We start from the raw sequence: 28,000 nt of genomic DNA, 5'->3' as shown, positions 1-28,000 counted from the left end.
CTTTTAATATTCTTTGTTTGTGCGTTTGGTGTTTTGACTATTATGTGACGGGAGGAGTTTCTTTTCTGGTCCAATCTATTTGGAGTTCTGTAGGCTTCTTATACGTTTATGGTCATTTCTTTCTTTAGATTAGGGAAGTTTTCTTCCATGATTTTTTTGAAGACATTTACTGGTCCTTTGAATTGGGAGTGTTCACTCTCTTCTATACCTACTATCCTTAGATTTGATAGTCTCGTTGTGTCCTGGAGTTGTTTGAGCAGGTCCCTTCAGATCTGGCTGGAGGCTAGTCTGCAGCGTTCCTGCAGCTTGAGTGCCCCTATCTTCCTGTTCCCCAAGGCCCTATCCAGTTTCCTCCTGGGCCACGGATCTGTGCAAGGGTGGTCAGTACTGGGGGTCTGTCCTGCCCTGCAGTCTCAGGAGTGTCCACCTGTCTGGGTGATGAGCGCTGTCTCCCACGGGGTTTTGGAGCGGGGAGCTGTGCACCACGATCAGTGAGGTTCAGGCCCTAGCTAGAAACCAGAAGTGTCTGGTCCCTGAGGAATTTTGCCTTTGTGTGTCCTGAGTCCACCTGGCAGGTCACTTGGAGTAGAAAAGTTGGTCTTACTTCTGGTCTCGGGCCTCAAGTCACTACTCAGAGCTGGGTTTCAGCTCTCCGAGTGGGCAGCAACCAGATGGGCCTCCCCTGCCTTCTCTCAGGACCCTCTGCACACTGGGCCCAGATGGCGCTAGGCGTTTTCCTCTAGAGTCAGAAATGTGGGCAGTGAGTAGTCTCCTCTGGCTTCCCAGGCATGTCTCTGTTGTGTTTTTGAGCAAGTGCAGATTTATTTCAGTGTTCTAAGTTTTCTTGTCATTTTATCTCACACCATGATAAATGGGTGTGCTCAGTATTGTAATCTAGTTGTCTCTAGAGCAATACTGCCCAGTGTGGTGCTCTGTGGTAAATTCTCAATATAGAAATGTGTATTTCCCTTTGAATTTTGGTGTGTGGGTTTATTTCTGGGTCACCAATTCTATTCCATTGTTCTACCTGCCTGTCTCTGTACCAATACCCTGAGGGTTTTATCATTCTTGCTTTGTAGTAAAGCTTGAGGTCAGGGATGGTGATTTCCCGTGCAAAATCCTTATATTATTGATAATAGTGTTTGCTATCTTTTTTTTTTCTATTCCAGATCAATTTGAGAATTGCTCACTCTCTGTGAAGAATTGAATTGTAGTTTTGATGGCTATTGCATTGAATCTGTAGATTTCTTAAATCTGTAGAGATGGCTAATTTTTTCCCACTGTTAATCCTGCCTATCTATGATCATGGGATATGTTTCTATCTTCTGAGGTATTTTTCGAATTCTTTCCTCAGGGTCTTGATGTTCTTGTCAAACAGATCGTTCACTTGCTTGGTTAGTAGTAACATAAGATATTTTATGGTATTTGTGACTATTATGAAGGGTATTATTTCTCTAATGTCTTTCTCAGCCTGTTTATCCTTTGAGTAGAGGAAGGCTACTGATTTAATTAATTTTATATCCAGCCACTTTGCTGAAATTTTTTACCAGCTCTATGACTTTTCTGGTGGAATTTTTGCGGTTACTCATGTATACTATCATATCATCTGCAAATAGTGATTTCGTGACTTCCTTTCTAATTTGTATCCCTTTGACCTCCTTTCGTTGTCTAATTTTGCTAGCTAAAACCTAGAGTACTACATGGAATAGATAGGGAGAAAGTGGACAGCCTTGTCTAGTCCCTGATTTTAGTGGGATTGTTTCAAGTTACTTTCTATTTAATTTGATGTTGGCTATTGGTTTGTAGTATATTGCTTTTTATTTTGTTTACATATGGGCCTTGAATTCCTGATCTTTGCGATGTTTATAACAAGGGGGGTGTTGTATTTTTGTCAAATGCTTTTTCAGCATCTAATGAGATGATCACATGTGTTTTTTTCCCCTTTGAATTTGTTGATATCCTGTATTATGTTGATAGATTTCTGTATATTGAACCATCTCTGTATCTCTGGGATGAAGCCTACTTGTTGATGGCGAATGACCATTTTGATGTGTTCTTGGATTCAGTTTGCTAGAATTTTATTGAGTACTTTTGCATTGATATTCATAAGGGAAATTCATCTGGAGTTCTCTTTCTTTTTAGGGTCTTTGAGTGGTTTCGGTATCTGTGTAACAGGGGCTTCAAAAATGAATTAGGTAGTATTCTTTTTTATTCTATTTTGTGGATTAGTTTGCAAAGCATTGTTATTAGGTCTTCTTTGAAGTTCTGGTAGAATTTGCACTAAAACCATATGGTCTTGGGTTTTTTTTTTTTAGCTCACAGACTTTTAATGATTGCTTCTATTTTTTTATGGGTTATGAATGATTTATATGACCCTGATTTAACTTTGGGTCCTGGTATCTGTCTAGAAAACCTTCTATTTCTTCTAGATTTTTCAGTTTTCTTGAGTATACACTTTTGTTGTAGGATGTCATGATTGTTTGAATTTCCTCAGTTTCTGTTGTGATGTGTCCTTTTTAATTTCATATTTTGTTTATTTCCATACCATCTCTGTGCCTTCTGGTTAGTCTGGCAAAAGGTTTATCCATCTCGGTGATTTTCCTCTTCCCCCCAAAAAAACAGCTTCTGGTTTTTGTTGACTCTTTCAATAGTTTTCTTTTTTCTTCTTAGTTGAATTTATCTCTGAGTTTGATCGTTTCCTGCCTTCTATTCCTCTTGTGTGTGTTTGCTTCTTTTTGTTCTAGAGCATTCAGAAATGCTGTTAAGCTGCTAGCTTATGATCTCTCCAATTTCTTTATGGAGGCACTCAGAGCTTTGAATTTTCCTCTTTGTTCAAATAAGTTTGGGAATGTTGTTCCTTTATTTATGTTGAATTCTAAAAAGTCTTCAATATCTTTCTATATTTCTTTTCTGACCAAGTTATTGAGTAGAGAGTTGTTCAGCTTCCATGTGTATGTGGGCTTTCTGTTGTTTTTGGTGTTATGAGGGACCATCCTTAGTCCATGGTGATGTCATATGATGCATGGAACTATTGCAATCTTCTTTTATCAGTTGATTTTGTGAAAGTTGGTCTGCTCTTCTGTGGTCGATTGTCTTGTCAGGTTTGGAGAAAGTACCATGAGGTGCAGAGAAGAAGGTATTTCTGTTTGTTTGTTTTAGGATGAAATGTTCTGTAGATATCTGTTAAATCCTTTTGGTTGTATAATTCCTGTTTCACTGTGTCTCTGTTTAATTTGTGTTTCCATGATCTGTCCATTGGTGAAGAGTGTGGTGTTGAAGTCTCGTACTATTTTGTGTCAGGTTCATTGTGTGCTTTGGGCTGTAGTAAAGTTTCTTTTACAAATGAGGGTGCCCTTGCATTTGGGACATAGATGATCAGAATTTAGAGTTCATCCTCTTAGATTTTTCCTTTGATGAGTATGAAGTGTTGTCCCTCCTTACCTTTTTTGATGACTTTTGATTGAAAGTCAATTGTATCCAACATTAGAATAGCTACTCCAGCTTGTTTCTTGGGACTATTTGCTTGGAAATATTTTTTCCCAATTTTGTTCTCTTCTCTTCTTAAAAGGAAGAATGGTTCATCTACTTTATTTCCTCTTCCCTGAAATGATGTGTTACATAGGGAAAGAACTGTAGGGTTGTGTTGATGTTTTCTTTTTCTTTATATTTTTTTCAGTACATAATCATTCATCTGCATGTTTTTATGTATACTGAATGATCCATTATGCCTGTAGATCCTGGGGTTCAGTACCAAATGCTTGAAACTGAAGTCACAGCAAGTGCCTTTACTTCTCAGTTATTTGTTTTCATTCTGCAGGTGTATATTTCTGTTCCCATTTGTAATAGACATAAGATGTAACATGTATGTTATAGTTTTTAAAAAACAAAGGAAGAATTAAATGTAATACTTATCTATGTAGGCTACTATTCTTATATATAAATGAAGTCATATTCCAAAGAAGAGAATAATGTTAAAAATACAAGATTGAAATTTCCTATTAATACAATCACATGAAGAATTATATATCCCATATTTATGAAGTGTTAGCACAATTCTCCCTCAATTAAAAACAAGATTTGGTCTAAGAAAATGATTCTACTTCATCAAAATGCATTGCCATGGGGTTGGGGATTTAGCACTTGCCTAGCAAACGCAAGGCCTTGTGTTCAATCCCCTGTTCAAAAAAAAAAAAAGAAAGAAAGAAAAAAATGCATTGCCACACATTCCATTTATTTCCACATAGAGACCTAAGTATTCTGTTGTGAAAGGTATTATGAAATTTATGAAATTGTATTATGTGTATTATTTTCCCCACTTCTATATAACATTAAGTAATTTAATGCTCTCTACTAGTGGTTTTTCTATTTCTTGGTTAGGAATATATTTTCATAAAATAATTTCCTTATGTATTTGATTTTATATATCTTTTTAATTGTTTACTGTTATAACCTGACTATGCAGTCCTTTTCTGTTTAAAGATAAAACTCTGATATTTAGTCATTCTGCATTTTATATACTACCGGTTTGTTATAGAAAGGTTATAATCTTTTATAGGCCTTATAATGTGAAATAGATATGTTACAATGCAGTCATGTGAGACACAGCTTTGCACAGGATTGAACTAGTGTCCCTATTTGAACAAAGTGGACATTGTAGAATTGAAACCATATTTTTGCTCATCTTAATTTGACCGTCTTTGATATGATACTGGGATACTGTTAGATATTAATGCATACTTCATAAAGGTACATTACTACATGCAGACATCAAATGTACATGGTACATTCTGTACATGTTCGCTGCTTTTAAGATGAGCTTATCATGCATACTCAGAGAGATATAAACACAAGGAAATCTATGACTATTTTAGGAAGTATGTTTTATTAGAGTTAAGGTCTTTTGTTCTACAATGTATGTTGGGAACATTCGCCTGAGATTATGCATACATGCTGTATATTCCTCCTGCCAGTAGTGTTCAGAAGGGATCATTGGATTATAAAGAACTGGGTTTAAAAATCCATTGTGTGGTGCCATGAGGTTGCTGGGAAACATTTCATGATAGAGGACTTTAAAAGGTGCTATACAATCCCAGTTGCACACAAAATTTCTTATGTAGAGCTGGTGGCAAATTCTTCAAATTCAGTGATGTGGTACAAATTTTTCACTTTTGTCCTATCTCTTAGGATGCCACAGGCATTACATATAGAAGAGAAACCTCACAAATGCAGTGTCTACAGAAATATCTTTGACATCATTTTAGGTTAAAAAAACCTTCTGAATGTTTATAGTGAGGAAAGTGTTTCCACCGGAGAAAAAAAGTGTGGCATGTGTTTTATATAGGATCTATTCTTTACAACACTTGAGGTTGTACACTTCGGAATTATTATGAGTACAGAAAACTTGTGAAAACCTTCATGCCTTATTCAAATCGTAGATAACTTCAAATATTTCTGCTGGGATGTACTCTGAAATTGTGACAATGTAGGAAAGTTGTCATTAAAACTTTCACTTGTTTGCCCTCAAATATTGCAGGATAAAGATAAAGTGGGGAAGCCAGAAGAATATAGTATTTTTTGGATAATTTCCTTGAAAGTGAAATAAATCGTTATATAGGAAAACTCATTAAGGTATGTAAAACACATTTTAAACTAATATACTCAGAGCATTCTATATATTTAATTCACATGAAGAAATTCAGACAAATTATATTTAAAATAGGATTGGATACATTGAGCCACCAAAATTGGATGTTCTTCATTCTATAGAGATGCCTACAGATATGCAGTGTACTTGGAGTATCCAATATTCACAATCCCTATCAAATGCTGGTTTCATGTTTCAGGATAACAACTATGAGTCGTTTGTGCTTTGGTGAACAACTCCTTTCCCATTATACTGAAATTAAATCCAATAAAGCCCATAGATTGACTTGGTGGTTTGCAATTTCTACTTAGGATTCTTAGATAAATATATATCATGTCTCCTAAGGAAATGTCTCTCATGAAACATATGTAAAAGCCAATAGTATTTTCTGCAAACTTGTAACATGAACTTAATATTTAATACTAGTCTTACTGTGATAGTACTACTAGGTTAATTTTATAAGCCTTGAAACAGACAAAATAGAGAGCATGTTGGAGCCTCAAAAGTGAGCCTGATCTCTTTCTTGAATTCATGGAAATATGATAAAAAGTACCAAACAATAATGAAAATATGGATGCATCATTTTCAGGTAGAGACATACATATTGTGCTGTGTAATTGCATGTCTCCAAACTCCTCAATACCCCTTGATTGAGCCAAATTCCAGTAACACTCAGAGCAATGCTACCCATTAGCACATAGTGTAGATCATTATGGTGCCCTGTGCTGTTGTGCCCTAATACTCCACTCTACTGCAAGTAATGATTAGATTTCCCTTTCATAAGTCATTTCTAATATTTTGCACATCTGACAGTAGAAATCCTAAAGAAATATTCAACTCATTGTCAATGCATTATCTTCATCTTAATTTCATGTGTGTGTTTATTCATATACAAATAACACAAACCTATGAGATAGCCTATCAACATTAGAGGAAGAACATTCTCACAGATAGTTTAGATATTCCAAACATCCTGCAAATACATTTGGGAGTACTGATAAAAGACAAAAATGTCTTTACTTCAAGAGAAAGCAGTATATTAGAATATTCATACAAAATTCTGGAAAGCTCAGAAAATTAGGATCTTAGAAAAAGTAATATGGTACAGTGAACATATATAACATACTTTTCCGCTATTTTATAAAAGTAATGGAATTGTTGAACTTGTGAGAAATTACTGAGAGATAATATTGAGTTGTTTTCAATATTGCTGTTTGTGGAAACATGGCATTTTTAGTAGAATTTTTAGTACACACAGGCCCCTGCTTTAAAATTATCATGGATGATTCCTGTCAGTTGGAGCATCATGGAACTTGAATGTACACCTACCATGCAATTGAAAGTTAGGTTTTGGTGACAGCCCTTTACAATCTGAAAATTGCAACCAACGGGACAGTTTCTGAAGATTCAGTTTCAGTTAAATGGATCTAGGCGGCACTGCTTGATGACTTAGAAATCATTATCCCAAACCTGCAGATTTCTTGTGCCATGGTAAAATTTCAAATTGTGCACTGTGAAAACTCATCTGACTGTCTACCCCAAAACAATATGATTGTCTTCATTCTATAAGCATATATGCACATTGCATTCTGTAAATGTACCACATTTTCTGTAGTCATTCCTCTGATGAAGAACATCTGTGTTCTTTCCACCTTATGGTTATTATAATAAGGCTGCTTTGAACTTAGTGGAGCATGTGTCCTTGTTATATTTTGGAACATCTTTTGGCTGTATAGCCTGGAGTGGTATAGCTGGATCCTCAGGTAATTCTATCTCCAATTTTCTGAGAGACTGCCAGAATGATTTCCCCATTGGTTGTACTATCTTCCAATGCCACCAACAATGGATGAGTTTTCCTCTTTCTCCACATCCTCGTGAGCATCTTCTATCACCTGAGTTTTTGACCTTAGCCATTCTGACAGGTGTGAGGTGGAATATCTGGTTGTTTTGACTTTCATTTTCCTAATGAGTAAGGATGTTGAACATTTCCTCAGTGCTCCACAGCCATTCAGTATTCCTCAGTTGAGAATTCCTTGTTTAGATGTGCACCCCATTTTTAATAGGGTTATTTGTTTCTTTGGAGTCAAAATTCTTGACTTCTTTTTACGTATTAGATATTAGCTATCTATCAGATGTAGAATTGGAAAAGACCTTTTCCTGTCGCTTCTGTTTCCGACCGGCAGAAAAGAGCAATGACACAGCGCTCTCCTCAAAGCAGTTTATTCAGGATCCTTACAGCATGCAAGCAGGAATCTTTCTTTTCTTTTTTCCCCTCCTCCCTCAGCCCCCAAACACACTCCCTTATATCCTCCCTCAACTCTGCCTCATCAGTCCAGTCTGCGTAATCTCAGTACATAGGTCCATGTCACATGGCCTGATCTTGCATCATGGTGCGCCTGCCCAGCTCTCACAATAGACGTGGCTAATTTCGGGTATGTGAGGAAATCAGGTGCTAGTCATGAGACTTAGCTGCAGTCCCGGGGGGCCATCTCAGGACTGCCGCCACACCTGCTCCCCACATCTCCCCCTTCTTTATGTTTTTGGCAGAGAGAATGCCTATCTTAGGTTGCCCCCTATAGCAATGCCCCTTACCCATCATCAGGAGACAAACAGCTTAGGTTTGATCCCTGTCTTAGGTTGGTGACACGCCCAGGGAGTCTTACCCGTCATTGACTACTTGTCAAGCATGCCAAGCCACACTTGAGGAGACTGTCCCGTCTCCACCACTGCAAAAGCCTGTATGTATCATTAAGGCTTGAGTTCTGCTCTGACGAAACTGTATACGGCACATGCACCAAAAGGCCAGGACACTAATAAGAATCAGGCATAGGGTAAACCCAGCAAGTCCAGCCCATTCCTTCAGCCATGAGGCAGCGGCGGCGATCCAATTGGCCAGTCCTCCCACTAAGGACATGTCCACTCAGTTGGAAAAGCCGCATCAAATCATTTATAGGCTCTATATCACCATCCCAGGGTAGGAAGGGTAGCTTTAGTGAAGCATTAGAGGAAAAAAGTCGTGGGAACACTTGTGCCAAATGCATCAGCGGCAGGGGCTTGGGAAACACGGATAGGATAAAAGCCCCCAGTGTAGGTCTTCAGCCATCACCACAGAAAGCATCGGCAACACTAGGAACATCCAAAGTATCCTCCCTCCGTTCATCTTGTACCGCTCTGGTCAGCCTCTCCGGGACCCACAGCGGCTGCTAATGATCCTGGGGAAACACACAAACAGACCCTCTCGCCCAAACCAACACTGGATCAGGGCCCTGCCAAGTACCAGTTAGGACGTCCTTCCACATGACCATGCCTTTTGAAGAAGCATCAGGGTTGCCATGAAGCTCAGCTGCAACCCACCCATGATTGTCCTCATTCAAAAAATTCAAAGTAAAAAGGGCAATGGCTAATCTTTCCCTAGGGGTGGAGCCAGCGGTGGCAATTCCACCCTTTTGTTTAATTAAGTATTCCTTTAGGGTGCGATGGGCTCATTCAATAATGCCCTGCCCCTGAGGGTCATAGGGCAATCCATGAGTCAATCGAATACCCATCATTTTACAAAAGGACACAAAAGAAACAGAAGTATAGGCCGGCCCATTATCAGTTTTCAATTCTTTAGGCTGCCCCCAGGCACCCCAAGCTTCAAAGCAATGTGCAATCACATGATGTGCCTTCTCTCCTGTATGTAGAGAGGGAGAAACAACTCCAGAAACTGTATTGATGGAAACATGAAGATATTTTAACTTTCCAAATTCTAGAAAGTAGGTAACATCCATTTGCCATAGGTATAGAGGGCGCAAGCCACGTGGATTGACACCAACCCCAATCTGAGGCAATAACAGGGCACATTTTTGGCACATTTTTACAATATCTCTCGCCTCTGCACGAGAACTTTTAAATCAGGAGGACAAGGTCTTGGAGTTAACATGAAAATGTGAATGAAAATCTTGGGCCAATGTAACAGGTGAAGCAATGAAGAAGGTCATGCATGCCCTAGAGGCTTTATCTACAATATCATACCTCAGCCAAGGGTCCAGGCAATCCGGTATGAGCACCAATGTGTTATACAAAAAAGGGTGAGGATCTCTTTAAAATTAAATCACATAAGGGAACAATTAAATTTCCAATGGTAGATTTTAAATTAACTTTGCCCACCACTTCCAAACAGAGTAACATATTAACATATTGGCTATCAGAAATCAAATTAAAAGGACCTGGAAATAATTCAAACACCTTAATCACAATTTGTAACTCAATAACTTGGGGTGATGCAGGGGGAAATTGTATGATAACTGGTGAGGACCCTGCCACCAAATATGCTCCCTGCCCTGTCTTGGAGCCATCTGTAAAGATGAGTGGAGCATTCGATAAAGGATATTTTGAAGTAATATGAGGAAAAATCACAGGATGTGCTGTAAGCACTTGTAGGATTGGATCTTTGGGAAAGTGATTATCAAAGTTGCCCTGAAAACTGTACCACAAAATAGCCCAATCATCTATTGAGGCTGACAACACTTCCAGCTGCTTTACATTATGGGAACTATCAAATCCTTTGGTGGGATGCCAAAGTACTGTATACATTGCTGAATGCCAAGCAAGGCTAAGTGAGCCACTGAAGTGGGATAATGAACAAGTGTTTTGGCTGGGGATATCTTTGGATGTATCCAGAGCAAGGGAGCTCCCTGCCATAAGACCCCTATTGGCTGTGCTTCTGTTGGCAAGATACACAGCACAATAGGCTGTGACTCATCTCGGCGTTTCAAGGCAGCAACTTGAATACCCTGCTCCACTAAATTCAAAGCCGCTCTGGCAATGTCAGTAAGATATCTGGGAGAATTCAAGTCAGTATCGTCTGGCAAAAGGTCATTTTGCAATTGTTTATTGGTTAAAGACAAATAAGGTCGAACCCACTGAATGTCTCCTAATAATTTTTGAAAATCATTTAAGGTACATAACTTATCAGTACGAATGTGGATGTTTTGTGGGGTCACTGAATCTGCAGTTATTTTTGTCCCTAAATAGTTTACTACTAAGTCCTTTTGTACCTTTTCCGGGGCCACAACTAAGTTCCTTTCCTGTAGCTGTGTAACCAGCCATATGCCTCATCAAGCAACTCCTCTCTTGGAGCTGCAATAAGGATGTCATCCATGTAATGATAACATTTTACCTTAGGAAATCTCTGTCTAACCCCTTTTAAGGCCATGTCAACATATAATTGACACATACTAGGACTATTTGCCATACCCTGTGGCAGAACTGTCCATTCAAATCTTTTATCAGGCTCATCTCATGATTTTGAGAAGGGACAGTAAAGGCAAACCTAACCATATCATTCTGATGTAAATGAATAGAGAAAAAACAATCTTTAATATCTAAAGCTATTAAAGGCCAAATTCTGGGTAAGGCAGAAGGCAATGGAAGCCCTCTCTGTACTGGTCCCATCAGAACTATTTGTCTATTTATTTCTCTCAAATCATGTAAAAGTCTCCATTTTTCCTGATTTTTTTCTTTATACCAAATATAGGGGTATTCTAGGGAGACGTAGAGGGTCGTAAATGGCCCAAGTCCAGCTGTTCCTGCACCAGTTCCTGGGCAGCTTTCAATTTTTCTGACGGTAGTGGCCACTGTGGAACCCACACCGGTACCTCAGTTTTTCATGTAATAAGTAGTGCTTCCACAGTGTCCTCTAGGAAAAACCCAGTCTACCACGATCAGTCTTTTTGTGTGCTGTCACCGGGGAGGCCCTTCCCTGTAATGAGCGGCCTCGCCCTCTTCCAGGGACATAGCCCATCTTTCTCATGATATTCTGGGTCTGGGAGCTATAGCTTCCTTCATTAGTTAAAATAAAACCCATCTCCCTCATTAAATCCCGGCCCCACAAAGACACTGGGACAGCCAATACATATGGCTGAAACTGGCCAGAATGTCCCTCCTCATCCTTCCAGTGCAAGGAGCGAGAGCTCATTTCCAGCATTTGAGCATATCCTAATCCTCGTAAAGTTTGCTCTGACTGTTGTCTTGGCCATCCAGTGGGTCAATCCTTGATGCTGATGATGCTACAGTCAGCGTCTGTATTAAGGAGGCCAGATATGGACTTTCCTTCAATAGGTAGCCATAATAGTGCCTGGGTCTCAAGGTCCAATGAGCAAAAAATGTTAGAGACCCCAGTGGAGCCAAAACCCTTGCTTCCCCATTCTAAATCTTTAGCAGGAAACTTAGAGTGACAGCTAGGTAAAAGGAGCAATTGAGCTATCCTATTCCCAGGAGAGATTGCAACAATGCCTCGAGGGGACGACACCATTATCTTAACTTGTCCGGTAAAATCTGGATCAATCACTCCCGAATGAACTATTAATCCTTGCATGGTAACAGAACTACTTCCTAAAATCAAACCTACGGTGTCAGCAGGTAAGGGGCCTTTAAAAATCTGTATCCACCACCTGAGTTCCCATTTGAGGGGTCAATACGAGTCTGGTGGTGGAACTGAGTTTGAGTCCTGCGCTTCCTTTTGTTGCTCTCCGGGGCAGTGAAGCGCCCACCTCGACCAGCAAGGAAGACTTGACACCGTTGGATTCTTCTTTAACAGCCTTTATTGCAGGAACACCTCATTGTTGATTCCCGGGACACCGGGGAACAAAGGCACTCGCCTTAAGTACAAAACAGACAGTGGCTGTAAACTTGTCCTCTGGGGATTGGTGGAGTGGAGATATCTTATTAACATGCTTATCATCTTTGGCCTTGTAAAATGCCAGAAGAAAGCTAAAGACACGGCTTAATGGTTGTATACCACAAACGACCACTAGATGTCAGTGTCATCTTTAGTTGCTCCCAACAACTCCTCCTTTATTGTATTATAAAAAAAATGAAACCATTAGATGAAGGTAGTGGTCTGAGAGAGATCACACATGCCTCACAGAGTGCCCAGCTCGGCCATGGCGAGCCACTCTTGCAGTTAAGACTGCACCCCAATGGCTAGAGATGACTTATGTTACAACACACCGTTCTGGGCTATACGTGTGTGTTTAATTTGGGGGAGAAACTGGGCAGAGGGGCATTTGACCAGCCCAAATGTTCAAACGGGGCGTAGCCACCTCTTTCTATGACTGGTCTAGATCTGGGTGTCACATCAATACATGTCATTGCTTCTGTCTTAGGTCATTCCTCTCCAAAACTCGGCCTTGCCCATCGTTGGAAAAACCCTATTGCCACCGGGCTCCTGCCTTAGGTTGGTCTGAGCCCGCGGAAAGTTGCCCGTCTCTGGATACAATGACTTCACATGACAGTGACAAAATACGATCTATGGCGAACTCTTTATTTTTCAAATAGGCCGGCCATATGTTGGGAGAAGCACCACTTTCAATGGCAGCCATAGCCTGGTAAACAATTGCTTGGTGTCTGGCATGCTCTCGTTGTAAACAGCAAAAGAGCCATAGACATATTCCACAACCCAAGAGGACAATGGCCCCCCAGGCAAACATGCCAGCCCATTCTTTGAAAAAGGAGAAAGCATTGGTTATCCACGTGGTGAAATCTCCAAACGTGATGGGTTCCATTCTAGTGTTGTTAAGGACAGCAATCTGCATCAGCAATTGTCTCGATAATTGCTCCACTTTCATGGACCAGTTTCCTTTCAGATAATTCGAGATTTCTTTGCTCTGTTGAGAATACTGAGAAAGGTTATGTTGCAAAGGAATAATACATAAACGTCTAAGGGAGGAAACACAGGACAGCTGTGTCATATGATATAATGCCTCAATTTGTTCTTGAATCAAATCCATTCGTTGGTTAGCTAATAGAAAGCCAGATGTCAAGTGGGCATTAAATTTTTCTTGTATCACTAATGCCACTGCAGTTCTTTCCACAATCTGATTGATAGTCTCAGCCGTCTGTACTTGATTAGTCATAGGAATCTCGGCTGTTGTTGCTGCAGCGGCTGATAGTACAATGGCTGAAATTATAGCTGCCGTAATACCAAAATCCCTTTGGTTCTTACTAAAAGAAGTATGGGAAAGTTATCTGGATTTGCTTCCACAGGGATAGACACAAAAGAAGGAATCTTGACCATCACTGCAGTATCATTGGTGCCATCCCAGCATTCAGCTAAATAACAGACTACATCAGAGGTATTACAATTTAAAGCATTATTGCTTACATTAGTGCTTATCAGAAAGAAGAAAGGTGGTCTAACACATACTGAAGCACCAACGGCAGTATCATTTGCTAAAAGGCCATTAATCTTTATTTTTACTAATCTGGTTTTGTGATTTGCTCTAGCGGCTGAAATATTATACAATGTAAATTCTTCACCTAATAATCGAGCAAAAGGAATTAGAGATGTGTATGCTCCCTGTTCATTTGATAATACCCACTGATACCAAGGCCAAAAATTACGCCTGCCAGTCTTTTTTTTTTTTTTTCCGATTATACTGTACATTGCCAAGAGGAGGGGAAAATTCAAATCCTGGTAGGAATTGTTTTGCTCTATGGAATGGACTCTAACATGGGGTAAATTTAGGTGGAAAGGCTTGATATGGGGGGCAAGTAGGTAGGACTCTACGACAGGTAGAGTCATCCAGTGTGTGAATGCCTTGCCCCGGGGGTGATGGAAAACTACAATTATGCATCATAATCAAAGTTGTAATGTTCAACTTAGCAGACTTATTGATTGATGTGTCTCCACTGCCTGAAGAGGCTCCTTGGGTAATTTGACTCAAAGCAGCCAGGATGTTTCCAGTGCCCATACCACTATTGCTAACAGGATCTAACCAATTAGCCAATGTGGTCCTTCGCAGCCATATACAAGGCTGGGAGGAATTTTTAAGAGTGAAACATAATGTATGTAATAAAGAAAGATTAGTGGCAGTATACTGTTGTGGCGATTCTCCTTTAGGCACTATACAAGGAACATCACGCAAACAGGATGTGGAGAAAAAGGTTGGCAAGACAGTAGAATTGCTATGAACTGGCATAAGTACTGGCCAGGATCTGGCAATAGCCCACAGCATGAGTGAATCAACCTGGATTACCATTCCCAGTAGTAATAGTAGCGTTAGTAGTCTCATCTTCATGAAGAGCAGAAGGCAGTTTGCGAGTCAAACGTTCAGGCACCCAGATTGGATTATCTTGATTCTGTGGAAAAACACAAACAGCTCCCCTGGATCTCGAAATTACGGGATCTGGGCCACACCATTCACCAGTTAAGACATCCTTCCACTTTACATCTGCCTAAGTCATAGGTTTAGTAGCAGCATGGCGATCCGCAGCAGAGCGGCCATGCGCATCCAAAATTAAAATATTTAGAGTAAAAAGAGCTAAAGACAACTGTTCTCTTGGTGTTCTGCCATAGGCAATTCCCCCTTTTTGTTTTTGTAAGAGCTCTTTTAAAGTATGATGTGCTCTTTCCACAATTCCTTGACCTTGGGGATTGTATGGCAATCCTGTAGTATGTTTGACCTGCATTGTTTGGCAAAATGCCTGAAAGGACTTTGCAGTGTAGGCAGGCCTGTTGTCTGTCTTGAGACTATCAGGTTTTCCCCAGGCTGCCCAGGCCTCTAAGCAATGACTAATGGCATTACGAGCCTTTTCACCAGTCATCAGAGTGGCATGTATAATACCAGAACAGGTATCAACAGAAAATGCGCATATTTTAAATTTCCAAATTGAGATATGTGCATGACATCCATCTGCCAAAGTTTTAGTGGAATCAGACCACAAGGGTTAATTCCTACCTGAGGAGGGTGGTGAAACTGAACACAATTCTGGCAACTTAATACCACATCACGAGCTGCAGCTCTAGAGATTTTAAATTTTTGTTGAAGAGTGAAAGCAGGAACATGAAACTTTTGATGAAATTCTCTAGCGAGATCAAGTGGAACTGCATGAAAAATAAATTCTCTACAAGTACTAGCATCCACCAGGGCGTTATTACTGGCCATGGGACCAGGCAAATTAGTATGAGCTCGAATATGTTGTGTGAAAAACTTATTTTTTCTGGCCCAAATCAATTTTTGTAATTCTAAAAGAATTTGTCATACAGTACTAGTCGACCTAATTGGCCCTGTAATTTCAAGTGAGCGCACAGCGTTAACTACATAAGCAGAATCAGAAATTAAATTAAAAGAATCATGAAATCTTTTAAAAAACTTCCAATACGATTTTACATTCTGTAATTTGGGGGGTGCCTGGCTTCTAGGATAAGAGTTCTATAAAAATATTATCTCAATTTAGACCTGTTATCTAGGTTGGCTCATGTCACATATTGTCTAGAATGACTCCATCCAAATTACCAGTTTTATGTCAACTTCTTGTTATAGATGTTATAATTTTTTAACCATATCCAATAACTTAAAGGCCAATAATCTATGACCAAGGCATGTAGAGCATATTTATACATTTAAAACCAGTCAGAAACAAAATTGAAGTGGTTACACATGTCTTTAATATTTAGATTAAGCACCATTTTTGCTTTTCTAGCTGTGATTTTAAAAGAAGCACCTTGTCACCTGCTAAGTCTAATAACAAGTCAGGGATTTTTCTAAGAGAAGTAGCCATCAGCTCCTGTACCAAGAAGCTGAGGAGCTGTTGGCGCCTTTAAGATCAGCTCCTGCAGATGCTCTGCCCCTGGGCAGCTTCTCCAGCTGACCTAGGCTCCTTGCCGAAGGTACAGGGCTCCAAAGGCCGATTGAGACTGCTTTTTATTCATTTGTTCCCTTTTTAGAAACGAGTTAAGACCAAATCAAGGTGTGAACGATCGGCAGATAAAGTTTTTACCATTTTTTCTTTTGAACATGAAACATAAAACATTTAAACGAGAAACAAAAACCACAGACATAAACTGACAGACATGGACAGCTTGGTGCACCAAGGACAGACAATAGACATAGAGGGGAAAAACTAGATGGTGTCCCACTGAGGGGACCCAGATATCCTGCCTATGGAACCCAGAACCAGAAATAAACATTTTCTCCAATAGGAGCCAGCAGAGAGGCAGGACGTCTCCTGCCTTTCTTCTGTTCCCAGGAGAGCTCTGAAAGTTTTTCTCTTTCTCCAAAGCATCTGTGGAGAGTCTGGGAGGACTGTTTTTCCAAAACCTATTCTCTCTCATGTCTAGGGTGTAAACTATCTCTAATCAGGGTCCAAAGACTAAAACATAACTCTAAAAGAACGCATACACAAAAACACTTTACCATTACCTTGTCTCTTTTTTATTATAAGTTTTACTCATGCTAGCCCAAATCATCAAAGCCTTTTCTAGCCCATCTTACCCCAATATGTCCCTGTTTTATGGCTCCAGGAGATAAGGAGACGCCAAAAGGTTTTATGGCCCCTGGTTCTTGGAACAGAGCTACTAAATCAGGAGAAGGGTCAGATCTTCAGGTCCTCATTATTTTTATCTCGTCCTGTCAGAGTAAAAGTTGGTCAGAGTTGATGAAGCATCTTCATTTGAAACACATCTGGTTAGGCTTGGGCCGACCAGTTTCCTGGAATGCTCTCTGTTTTAACTTTCACCTTTGGCTGTTGGCAGTTTTGTAGTCCGAGGGGCTTCTCTGCCCCCCAACCTGGGGCATTTTGACCATAGGGGCAGGAACTGGCTGCTTTGGGGATAGAATCAAAGGCACTCTCCATGTTAATGATGACTAAGGAGAAAAGTAACTTAATGCTGGAGACTGACTCCTCTCTTGGAATAGGGCCAGCAGATAAGGTAGGCTCCCTTAAAGAGCTTCTTTTAATGAGCACTCTCTTTCTGTGAGCAAAAGTTGAAGGTCAGGCCTTCAACTGGCAGAAATTCCTTTCTTGTTCTTGTTTTCCTTAGAGTCCTCCCCCACCTCACTCTCAGCCTTTTCAGATCATTCCTCCTGTAGCATTTCTAATGCAGCCTGTCCCTTTTTTATAGCCTGCTGACAGCACTTCTGATCTTCTAAGAGGCAGCTAAGTGCCATACCGGCTGAAACTCTGCCTTTAAGATTCCTTGCTCCCAAGCAAAATTTAAATCCTTCCCAGCTTATCCCAGCTGTCTCGCTGTGAGATTCCCAGAGACAGCGAGCCCAAGGTGCAATGGCAATTGCACTCACTAAGAAATCTCTCTATAGTGCTTCTTTTTTATCCTAAGCCTTTTTCTTTCAAACATTTCCTGAAGAGCCAGAAAAATTGGGTGAGACTGAGAAGTCTCTATGCTCACTGCAGCAGCTCTGCAGCTATTTTCACTCCCCCCTACTGTGTGGGCTGGGAGCACAAGCACAGATAAAACACTATGCTTCAAAAAATTAACGTTGGCTATCAACCAACACACTGCCACTAGAGCGGGGTCCATAAAATTAAATTTCCTTTCACTACACTTGCTCCGTACTCGGAGAGAGGCAAACTCTAGCTAAACTCCCCCAATCTCCAGGGGTGAGACAGTATCTGCCAAGAGCCTCAATTTGAGCGATAACAAAAGCTGCCTTGACTCCATAGGTTTTGACTGACTCTGCTAATTGCTTTATTGTCTTAAAGTCAACAGGTTCATGATGTTGCTGCCCGTTTACATCCAGAAAAACTGGAAAACTCAATCCTAACTCTTTCCATACTTCTGGGCAAAAAGAAGTACCTCCTGCAGGCTTCACTGTCCTTTTACATTGAAAGTTATATGGAGATGCAGGTGGTGCCGTTGGTATAATTGCTTTCTTATCTAATTCTTTGGCTTTTTTCTGCATAGCGTTGGCACGTGGCCAGTCAGGATGATAAATCTCTTTCTCATACCAAGCGGCTTCTTCCTCAAGGTCAACTAAGTCATTATCACTAAGCTCTGAGTCACTAGACATTCCCAAGGTCAATGCCTTTAATGAGGGATATATTTTCTTTGTCTCTAGGTCCTGATTATTATTCCCGCCTTTGTCTATCCTCTCTTTGATTTTTTTCTGTCTTTTCTTTTACCTCTCTTCCTCCTTTTCTTTTCTTTCCTTCCTTCAAAACTTTCCCTCCTTCTGACATGTTCTCTTATTGCTCTGTAAGGATTTTCTGACCTGTCCGAACAGCTTCTTCACATCGTTTATCTTCTAAGCAGGCACGAACCATACGCCAAAGCGGCTTTGTCCCTGGTTTAAGCTTGCCCTCTGTTGTTTCCCTATCCAGATCTTTTCCTAACTTGTCCCATGCTCTTAAAGTGAGCGAACCTGACACTATAAACCATGGAGCACAACGGTTACATTCATCAAGAAAACGCAACAGGATTTTCTTTTCAATTTTAAGCTTACGCTGACCAAGAAGCTCCTGAAGAGCTGACAGGAGCGGGGTGGAGTGTGAGTTTCCCATGCTTTTACGACCTTATTTATGATCGATTTACGATCGATTTACGAGCAGGGCGAGCTGGTGTGTTTATTTACACACGATCTTGTGGCTCATCATTAGTGGGCTCTTCCCAGCAAATGCATTCGTGCCCTAGACGGTGGTAATTCAGACAGTAGCAACACAACAACACAAAAAGAGTATAAGGCAAAAGTGCTAGTCCAACCCACAAAGGATCAAATGGGAAAGACAACATTGCCGTGTTCCACAAACCCCTTTGCCTCTAAACCAAGGCTTTCATCGTCTCTGCTTACTCCAGAGAACCTTATTGTCCTATTAGGGAAATTTTATAATCCCTTATCCAGGAGCTTTATCGTTCCAATTCCAGGAGCCTTATCGTCCCAATTCTGGGAGGCTTATCGTCCCAATTCTGGGAACTTTATCGTCCCAATTCTGGGAACTTTATCGTCCCAATTCCGGGAACTTTATCGTCCCAATTCCAGTAACTTTATTGTCCCAATTCCGGAAGCTAATTGCCCCTTCTGGGAACTTACCGATGTCGACCATCCTGAGGCTGAAAAAGTTCTGAATCCAAACGAGAAAAGATAATTTTCTCGGGTCCCCGTACTTTGGCCACCAGTTGAAGCGCCCACCTTGACCAGCAAGGAAGACGCGACACCGTTGGATTCTTCTTTAACAGCCTTTATTGCAGGAACACCTCATTGTTGATTCCGGGGACACCGGGGAACAAAGGCACTCGCATTAAGTACAAAACAGACAGTGGCTGTAAACTTGTCCTCTGGGGATTGGTGATGTAGAGATATCTTATTAAAATGCTTATCATCTTTGGCCTTGTAAAATGCCAGAAGAAAGCTAAAGACACGGCTTAATGATTGTATACCACAAACGACCACTAGAAGTCAGTGCCATCTTTAGTTGCTCCCAACAGGGCGGCCCCACTGCATCAGAGGATTCAGGTTGGGCCATCGCTCCGATACTGCTCCATATATTTGCGGGCCCTGGGGTTGGGGACCCCTCCTCAAATTTTTGGCTGGGCACCGGGATTAAGTGGCTGCCTGTGAATGTCCTTTACTGAACGGCACTCATTGGCCCAGTGATTACCCTTTCTGCATTTTGGGCACAGTCCAGGCATCCTAGGCCGCTGAGGTTGCTGCTTTTCGGACCCACTCAGCTGTGGGCATTGGTGCTTCATGTGACCAGGCTGGCCACATTTAAAGCAGTTATCATTCTTTTGGCCATTCCCTCCTTGGGACATCTGCATGATGGCAGCAGCCAGCCCTGCATTAGTCAAAGGCCCCCCTAAGTCCCTGCAGAGCTTCATCCACACCTCCAATCCTTTATTCTTATAAGGATTAATAGCTTGCCTACACTCTTTAGTACACTGCTCAAAGATAAGTTGTTTCAACAGGGGCATGGCAGTATCAGGATCTCCAAAAACACGGCCTCCGGCTTCCATTATCCTTGGCACAAAATCTGCAAAAGGCTCTGTGGGCCCTTGGAGAACCTTAGTCAAATTCCCACTCACCTGTCCTCTATTTTGAAGGGATTTCCATGCCCTGGTCCCTAGGGTATTGATTTGTTCATACACTTGAAGGTGATAATTGATTTGTGCCGCTATCAATCTCCCTTGTCCTAACAACATATCTTGATCCCAAGCAGGCTGCCCATTACAAGCATTGAGCGCTGCATGCTCAGCGGCAAATTCAATATAATATGCCTTCCAGTGCAAGTAATGGCCTGGTGTCAGACAGGCGCCAGCCAGATTTTGCCAATTGCTAGGAGTCATGCAAAAGCAGTGTAAGGATTTTAGCTGCATGACTACATAAGCAGCGCTAACTCCGTATGCACGTACTCCCTCAGCCAGTCTTTGGACGATCTTCCAGTCCAGCGGCTCATGTGTGCGATTGCCCAGCACATCCTGAAATACAGGGAATCATTGGGCTCGCAGATCTCTCCAGGTTTCTGGGTGTAAAATATGTCCTTCTGCCCCACCCAGAGCATACGGAGGTGGATGAGGCAGCCTCAGAGCCGATGGTTTAGTTTCGCTTTCTCCAAGCTGTCGGCGATGCTTTCCAGATCATCTTCCGACATTTCCCCCTCGTTAGAATTTCCTTCATCTCTGATTTTTGAGAACGTTCCTTCCTAACCTGATTTAGTGCCTCATTTCCCTTTTGGAGCTCCACGCCACACCTTTCCTCATCTCCTATGCAATTTTTCACTAATTTCCACGCTGGCAGCACTCCTTTTGGTAAAACCCCCTGCTCCTCGACAAACCTCAAATCTTTCCCTAATTTCTCCCAACTGGTCATTGTAAGATGTCCTGTCACTGGAAACCACGGAGCAACCTGGTCCACTGCTTTTAAAAAATTCTCTACTGTTTCTTTCTTTAGCCCGATTCCTTTCACTTTTAACAAATCCTTGAGGGCTTGGCGAACTATCTGAGCTGATGTTGAGTTCCCCATTGTGCTTGGTGCGACTTGTCCCAAAACCGGGAACCTTATAGTCTCATTCAGAGAACTTTTCTCATCCCACTTACCTGGGAACTTACCGGCTAGCCACCCTGACAGCAATGAGTTCTGAACGAAGGAGGAGGGTCCCCGTACGGGCCCCCACTTGTCGCTTCTGTTTCCGACCCACAGAAAAGAGCGATGACACAGCGTTCTTCTCAAAGCAGTTTATTCAGGAACCTTACAGCATGCAAGCAGGAATCTTTCTTTTTTCTCCTCCTCTCCAGCCCCCGAACATACTCCCTTATATCCTCCCTCAACTCTGCCTCATCAATCCAGTCTACATAATCTCAATTCATAGGTCCACGTCATGCGGTCTTATCTTGTGTCATGGTGTGCCTGTGCAGCTCTCACAATGGACGTGAGTAATTTCGGGTGTGTGAGGAAGTCAGGTGCTAGTCATGAGATTTAGCTGCAGTCCCCGGCGCCATTTGGGACTGCTGCCACACTCGCTCCCCACATTTTCCCAATCTGCTGGTCCCTGTTTTGTCCTGTTGACAGTGTCCTTTGCCATACAGGAGCTTTGCATTTTTCTGAGGTCCCATTTGTCCATTCTTGATTTTAGAGTATAACCCATTGGTGTTTTGTTTGGGCCATTTTCCCCTGTGCCCATATGTTCGAAGCTCTTCCCCTGTCTTTCTTCTATTATGTTGAGGGTATCTGATTTTATGTGGAAGTTCTTGATCCACTTGTACTTCAGCTTTGTACAGAGCGATAAGAATGGGTCAATTTGCATTCTTCTACATGATGATCTCCAGTTAAACAAGCAACATCTGTTCAAAATGCCATCTTGTTTCCACTGGATAGTTTTAGCTCCTTTGTTAAAGATCGAATGACCATAGGTGTGTAGGTTCATTTCTGGGTCTTCAATTCTATTCCATTGATCTACTTGCCTGTCTCTGTACCAATACCACACAGTTTTTATCACTATCACTCTGTAATTCTGCTTGAGGTCAGGGTTGATGATTTCCCCTGAAGTTCTTTTATTTTGAGGATAGTTTTTACTCTCCTGCATTTTTTGTTTTTCCACATGAACTTGCAAATTGCTCTTTCTATCTCTTTGGTGTATTGAGTTAGAATTTTCATGGGGATTGCATTGAATCTGTAGATTGCTTTTGGCAAAATGGCCATTTTTACTATGTTAATCCTGTCAATCCATGAGCATGGGAGTTCTTTCTATCCTCTGAGATCTTCAATTTCTTTCTTCAGAGGCTTAAAGTTCTTGTCATACAGATCTTTCACTTCCTTGGTTTGAGTCACACCGAGGGAGGAGGGACAACCGAACCAAGAGGCCAGGTGTAAAATGGGCAATAAAAAGATGAGGTATCCATGGTTACAGTACATGATGAAGGACTGCTGTGAGAAGGTTTATTCAAACCCTGAACTATGGGAATGGGAATGACAGCAATACCCTCTATGAGGTAGGGAGGCATGGATGTTAGGACAATCTAGAACCCAAGATTGCTTTGATTTGTTAATTAGGCAGCTTGGCTTTTATCCCAGGGTATAAGACTTAATAGTAGGGAGGATAGAAAAGACTAAAATGATTTCAGTGTAATCTCAAAACTTATTGGAATAAATTGAGCTATTGTTTTCATTTCTGTCATGACTAAGTAATCAATGGAGACCAAGGGAGGGTGAGAACTATTTTGGAAAGAGGAGGTGTAGGAAAAAGAGGAGCAGAATCTTTTATGTGTGGGAGGCAAGAGTAATTCCAGAGGGCCAGAAAAATGAATGGAAACATGGAGCTGCAGGAGGTGGGGGTTAGAGAAACCTCTAGAAAGTTTTACAGACCTGGGTTTTCAGAGGCTTCCTGCATGGTGCCATGCTACCACCTTGATGATAATAAACTGAACCTCTGAACTTGTAAGCTATACCCAATTAAATGTTGTCCTTATAAGAGTTGCCTTGGTCATCTCTCTGTTCAGAGCAGTAAAACCCTAACTAAGACAGCAAGTCTTAGAGCATGAGTAAAGCCTGAGCTACAGGAGATGTTGGTCTAAACAGAAACAAATATGAAAGCAGTTGAGCAAAGGAGTGAAATTCTTCATGGCTGGGAAGCATTGGGAATATAAACAAGTAAGAGATTGGAGTAGTGATGCTTACAGAAAACAAAATGTATAGAGCAATACCAAGATAAATAATGTAACTGAATAAACCTCAATGTGTACCAACTCTTTTGTGGTAGGGCCTTTAATTCAAGATTTTGCATTGATTCAAGAGGAAATGCAAGGTCATTGCCCAGGGGAGCAAACACACTAGACTCAAGGTGACCTGAGTCACCGCAGCTTTTCTTAGAAACATTTTTTGTAAAGGTTTCCTTTTGTAAAAGGCTGAAGATAGAGATGTCCTAGAATCAATATGCTTTTGCAGAGAAAAATCACACCACTCACAAACAAAAGAAGAATTCCAAAAAATCTCTTTAGTGACCATATGCATTCAACTCTGGCTAATTATCAGAGTAGTCATAACAGAATACATTTTTGCATTCAACGTAAACTGTCACCTTTAAGGTCCTTTTTGGTTCAGGTCCCATGCTATGGTTTGAACAAATTAAATATGGACTGGAGACTGCAAATCTAGATACTTATGCAGATGAAAGATTTACATCATACAGATGTTATCAGACTCACTTCTTACTAATACCATTGCCCTAAAACAGCACATCATCCCACCTGATAATTCAAGTCAGCTGTTCAAGCTCAAACTTCTCATCATGATGGCATTCAATCTGTTTTTTCCAGCATCTCTGTCAATATGCTCTAATCTTTTATCTTTTTATCATTCTCTGGTTTGTTTTGTCCACTGTGCCTAGCATGTCCTATCTTCAACCAGATTCTGTAAACATATGTGTGATTAATCTCTGCAACCGAGGTCTATTTTATTGTTAATACATCTTGTCCTCAATGAAAGCCCCCAAGGCCTAGGCTCTAATCTCTACCACGCCTGGTTAGCATACTACTTATCTGTGTAGTGTTTTAGAGGCAGTCCTCCATCTGCTACATTCTACTTGGTTTCATTAATACATAAGAATTTGTAAATCCTTGACATATCAGTTGTACTCTTGTACATCTCATTTAATATTGGAGCGCTACCGAACACATGAGATACCTTTTACAATCTCCATCAAACTAATTACAAAAGTATCTTACCCCTAAATTTTAAACGCTGAGGCAGAACTTATAGAGGATAGTAAGAGAAACTAGGGTTCTGTAAATTTTGTATGCTGCCAAGGAGGTTTTGACACAAACACTTGCTCCAAATGCTCTGTGCAGATGCAGCCTTGCAGAGTGAATTTATTCAGAGCCTACCCTTGAGTATAGGGAATGACTAGAACTAAAAGACACCTCACAGGTGACCACATCTGGGTGCCTGGGGTCCATGGAGGACCCCCATACCAGCTCTACTGTTAAGCTGATTGCTCCTCCTCATTTTAGGCAGTAACTCTAGGCCATCCATGTGGATACTTCTGAACTTGCCTGAGCTCATCTCAAAGCACTCAGTCGGCATTTGTTCTTCCTCCTCAAATCAAGGTGGAGAGGTTGTATATGCAATTTCCTAAATTAAACTGTTAATTTTGTAACTTTCTGGAATGTTGGAAATTGTAGTTCTGTGGAAATAAGTAATCCCAATAGGAAAATATGGTGATCTAATTGAATTTTGTATATGAGCTCCTGGATTATGTAACTGGGCCTGTCCATATTGCAAATTCTGGGAAAATTTAGTGAACAATGTCCAGCTCTTGATCAGCATTTTATATTTAGTAAATTATTGCTTTAAATATGGCCCAAAATGGTTCAGTTAGTTTTCGGCCAAAAATCAGAACTAACATATAGTGTCTCCTAACCAGATAACTCTCTCACCCAAATTTACTCTTAAATCCAAATACTGGAGAAGCAGCCTGAGTTGACAGAGTCCATGAATTTCCAGAGGACCACTTTCTCTCATCATCCAACTGAATTTTAGTCTGCAAGGAAGCACGCCCTATTCTCCATTTATCCATACCTGCAGGCAAAACATTATGTGTGTGTGTGTGTGTGTGTATGTAGTAAATTGGTTAATTCAAAAGTTTGAACTGTTTGTGTATGCACCTGTACCACACTGTGTATGTGTTAGTGAGAGAAACACTTATTGTTGTCTATCAACTGCCTATATCATGTGAGTTCTAGAGATGAGACCTACAAAGTATTAGATTCAAGTGATGTCATTTGCTCTTATGTGGGTTTAAAAATATTCATGTATGTGCTGGAGTATGAAAATGCATAGGCTATAGTCCAAGTGTAAATATAAGAGAAAATATTTTAGGAGTCATATGAGTATTGGAGCTACCGCACTGAGGGCATCAGGCTCAGCATCAACTAACTTTAGCTTAGAATTAATTTAGTTAATTCTCTGGTATCTGTTTGTGGTTCTGTGAATGAAGGACCTCTTTAGTCCTAATTACAAACTACCACATTTGACTAAAAAAGATAGCAGTATATAATACTTATTTGCAAATAGGTTTATTATTCAAATTGTTTTGGTTTCTGCCATCTTTGCATGATAGTATGTTTACAATCAGAAGGAATACATTATTTTATTCTTGTAATGCCTAACATATTTTGACCGTCTGTTAAAATGTTCAATGTGAAATGTCTGTAGGATGCAAAGGTAGCAAACTGACCTTGATCATCACATAAAAAAATGTATAGTTTAGACTACACAACATTCTATTACAATCTGCACATATTTTTCATGGCCTAAAACCGTGTAATAACACACACACACACACACACACACACACACACACACACACACACACACACACCATAAATATTTCTATTTTAGTTAATTTCATTGCAGTTATAGCATCTACCATGTCTAGATAATTCACTTAGAAGTTACTATTTCAGGATACAGTGCCAAAACGTAACTGATGGGAACGTGAAGAAGCATGAAACATCAAATAATATATCTATAGCATTCACAATATCTTGTGAGATAAGCAGTTGATTACTGATTAATCTACTTCATTACATCTGTGTCAGATAAGGTATTTAACATTTATTATATTCTCTTATGTTGAGCATGTTAACATTACTGTTGTGAAAAATATGTTGACAAAAGACGACAGTTTAGGGGACCATATTCTGCCCTTGGATATATTCTCAGGTTACTGACTCATGAGGATGAAGTATTCAAATGTAAATTTGAGTAATGACTGTCGGTCTGTCTGTCTATCTATTTATCTATCTTCATAATAATAATAAATGTATACTTTTTATTAGCAGCTGTCTTTTAAAATCAAAAAATTGGAATTGAGCCCTACATCCAGAGTAAGTTTCACCTGTTGTTTTGGGAATGCGAGGGCATAGGCTGCTGGGCTTTCCTTATATCTCAGATTCTTCACTCTCTATCAGTTGCCAATGGTACCTATGAAAGGGGAAAGGAAATAGTTAAACTCCCTAAGCACAGGAAGGTCAGAATAACCTTACCCTTACTGATATTTACTGCTACACATCACAGCTTCTTTTTTTTTTTTTTTTGTTCTTTTTTTTTCGGAGCTGGGGACCGAACCCAGGGCCTTGTGCTTCCTAGGCAAGAGCTCTACCACTGAGCTAAATCCCCAACCCCACATCACAGCTTCTAATACAAGCAACAGTATCATAAGAAACTGTCAGATACCTTTTTCCATTGACCCTTGAGGTCCTGACAGGCTAGCCTACAGCCTGTCTTTGACTAAAATTATATGCATATGAAACAGAAATCCATGTCTTCATTAATTTGTGTTTCTAAAGAAATCAAGACACTTCTTGGAAGTGTTTTCTGATAGTGCCAGGAATCGCAGCTTTCACGTTCTTCAGAGGAAGCTGGCATAGATTCTCTTTCTGGGATGGCAGGATTTCATGGATTTCTCTCTATGGGTGGCCTGATTATGTGCTTTACTTTGGGCTCACCACTGAGAACTGATCCTGTCCATTCCTGCTTCCAATCTCTCTGTCTGAACCATGCTCTGCCTCTCCCCAACTAGTTCATGTTCATTGCAAAATCACATTTCTGTTTGTCCAAATGTCTTGACACAAAATGTTCCACTTTCTGTGACTGTCTGCTTGGTATGTTGGGAATGCAGTGCTGGCAAAACTTTTCAAAGAGACCATTGATCTTCACTCTTCTACTATGAGAGCAGTGAGCTACTTACTGGTCTTCCTGAGGCAGTAGAATGGTCATTGAGTAGGAGGCCTACTCTATTCAATTATCTAGAATGTACTAAGAAATGTGTGTTTCTACCAAAAACAATAACCTAGCAACATCCACACCTAGATAAACAAAATTTAAAAATATATATTTCTTAGAATTTAATCAGTGAAGATGATGAGCATTTTTAATTAGGATTGTTGGTATACAACAATGCTCTTCAGTTACACCCTTAACTGCAAAGTTTGTGCATGTTGCAAAGTTTCTACCATGTGTGTTCATGAAGTGTCATGTAGATTAGAAGTGTGGAAGCTGCAATAATGATACTTTCTGTTTTCCACCAAATGTGGATTAGTATGTGAAGGGTCCAGAGTACTGGTCTGCCAACATAGAGCAT

General features: G+C 40.6%; 1 protein-coding gene and 1 long non-coding RNA gene across 6 annotated transcripts in view; one reads left to right on the top strand and one right to left on the bottom strand.

Annotated features, from left to right (window-relative positions):
* Positions 1-28,000, top strand: part of Rex2l4 (reduced expression 2 like 4) — a 751,000-nt gene that overhangs the window by 417,931 nt on the left and 305,069 nt on the right. The gene's annotated exons all lie outside the window — the stretch shown is intronic.
* The window catches only part of LOC148006147 (uncharacterized), a 42,198-nt gene continuing 26,408 nt past the window's right edge, over positions 12,211-28,000 (bottom strand). For all 4 annotated transcript variants that reach the window (XR_015621318.1, XR_015621320.1, XR_015621319.1 and 1 more), the window contains one exon: positions 12,211-26,841. This is a non-coding gene — a long non-coding RNA (uncharacterized LOC148006147). The remainder of the gene's footprint in view (positions 26,842-28,000) is intronic.

Source organism: Rattus norvegicus, chromosome 5 (genome assembly GCF_021556685.1).
Source record: "Rattus norvegicus strain SHRSP/BbbUtx chromosome 5, alternate assembly SHRSP_T2T, whole genome shotgun sequence".
NCBI lineage: Eukaryota > Metazoa > Chordata > Mammalia > Rodentia > Muridae > Rattus > Rattus norvegicus.
The sequence above is the reverse complement of the archived record's forward strand: the minus strand, read 5'-3'. Positions and strand labels throughout refer to the sequence as shown.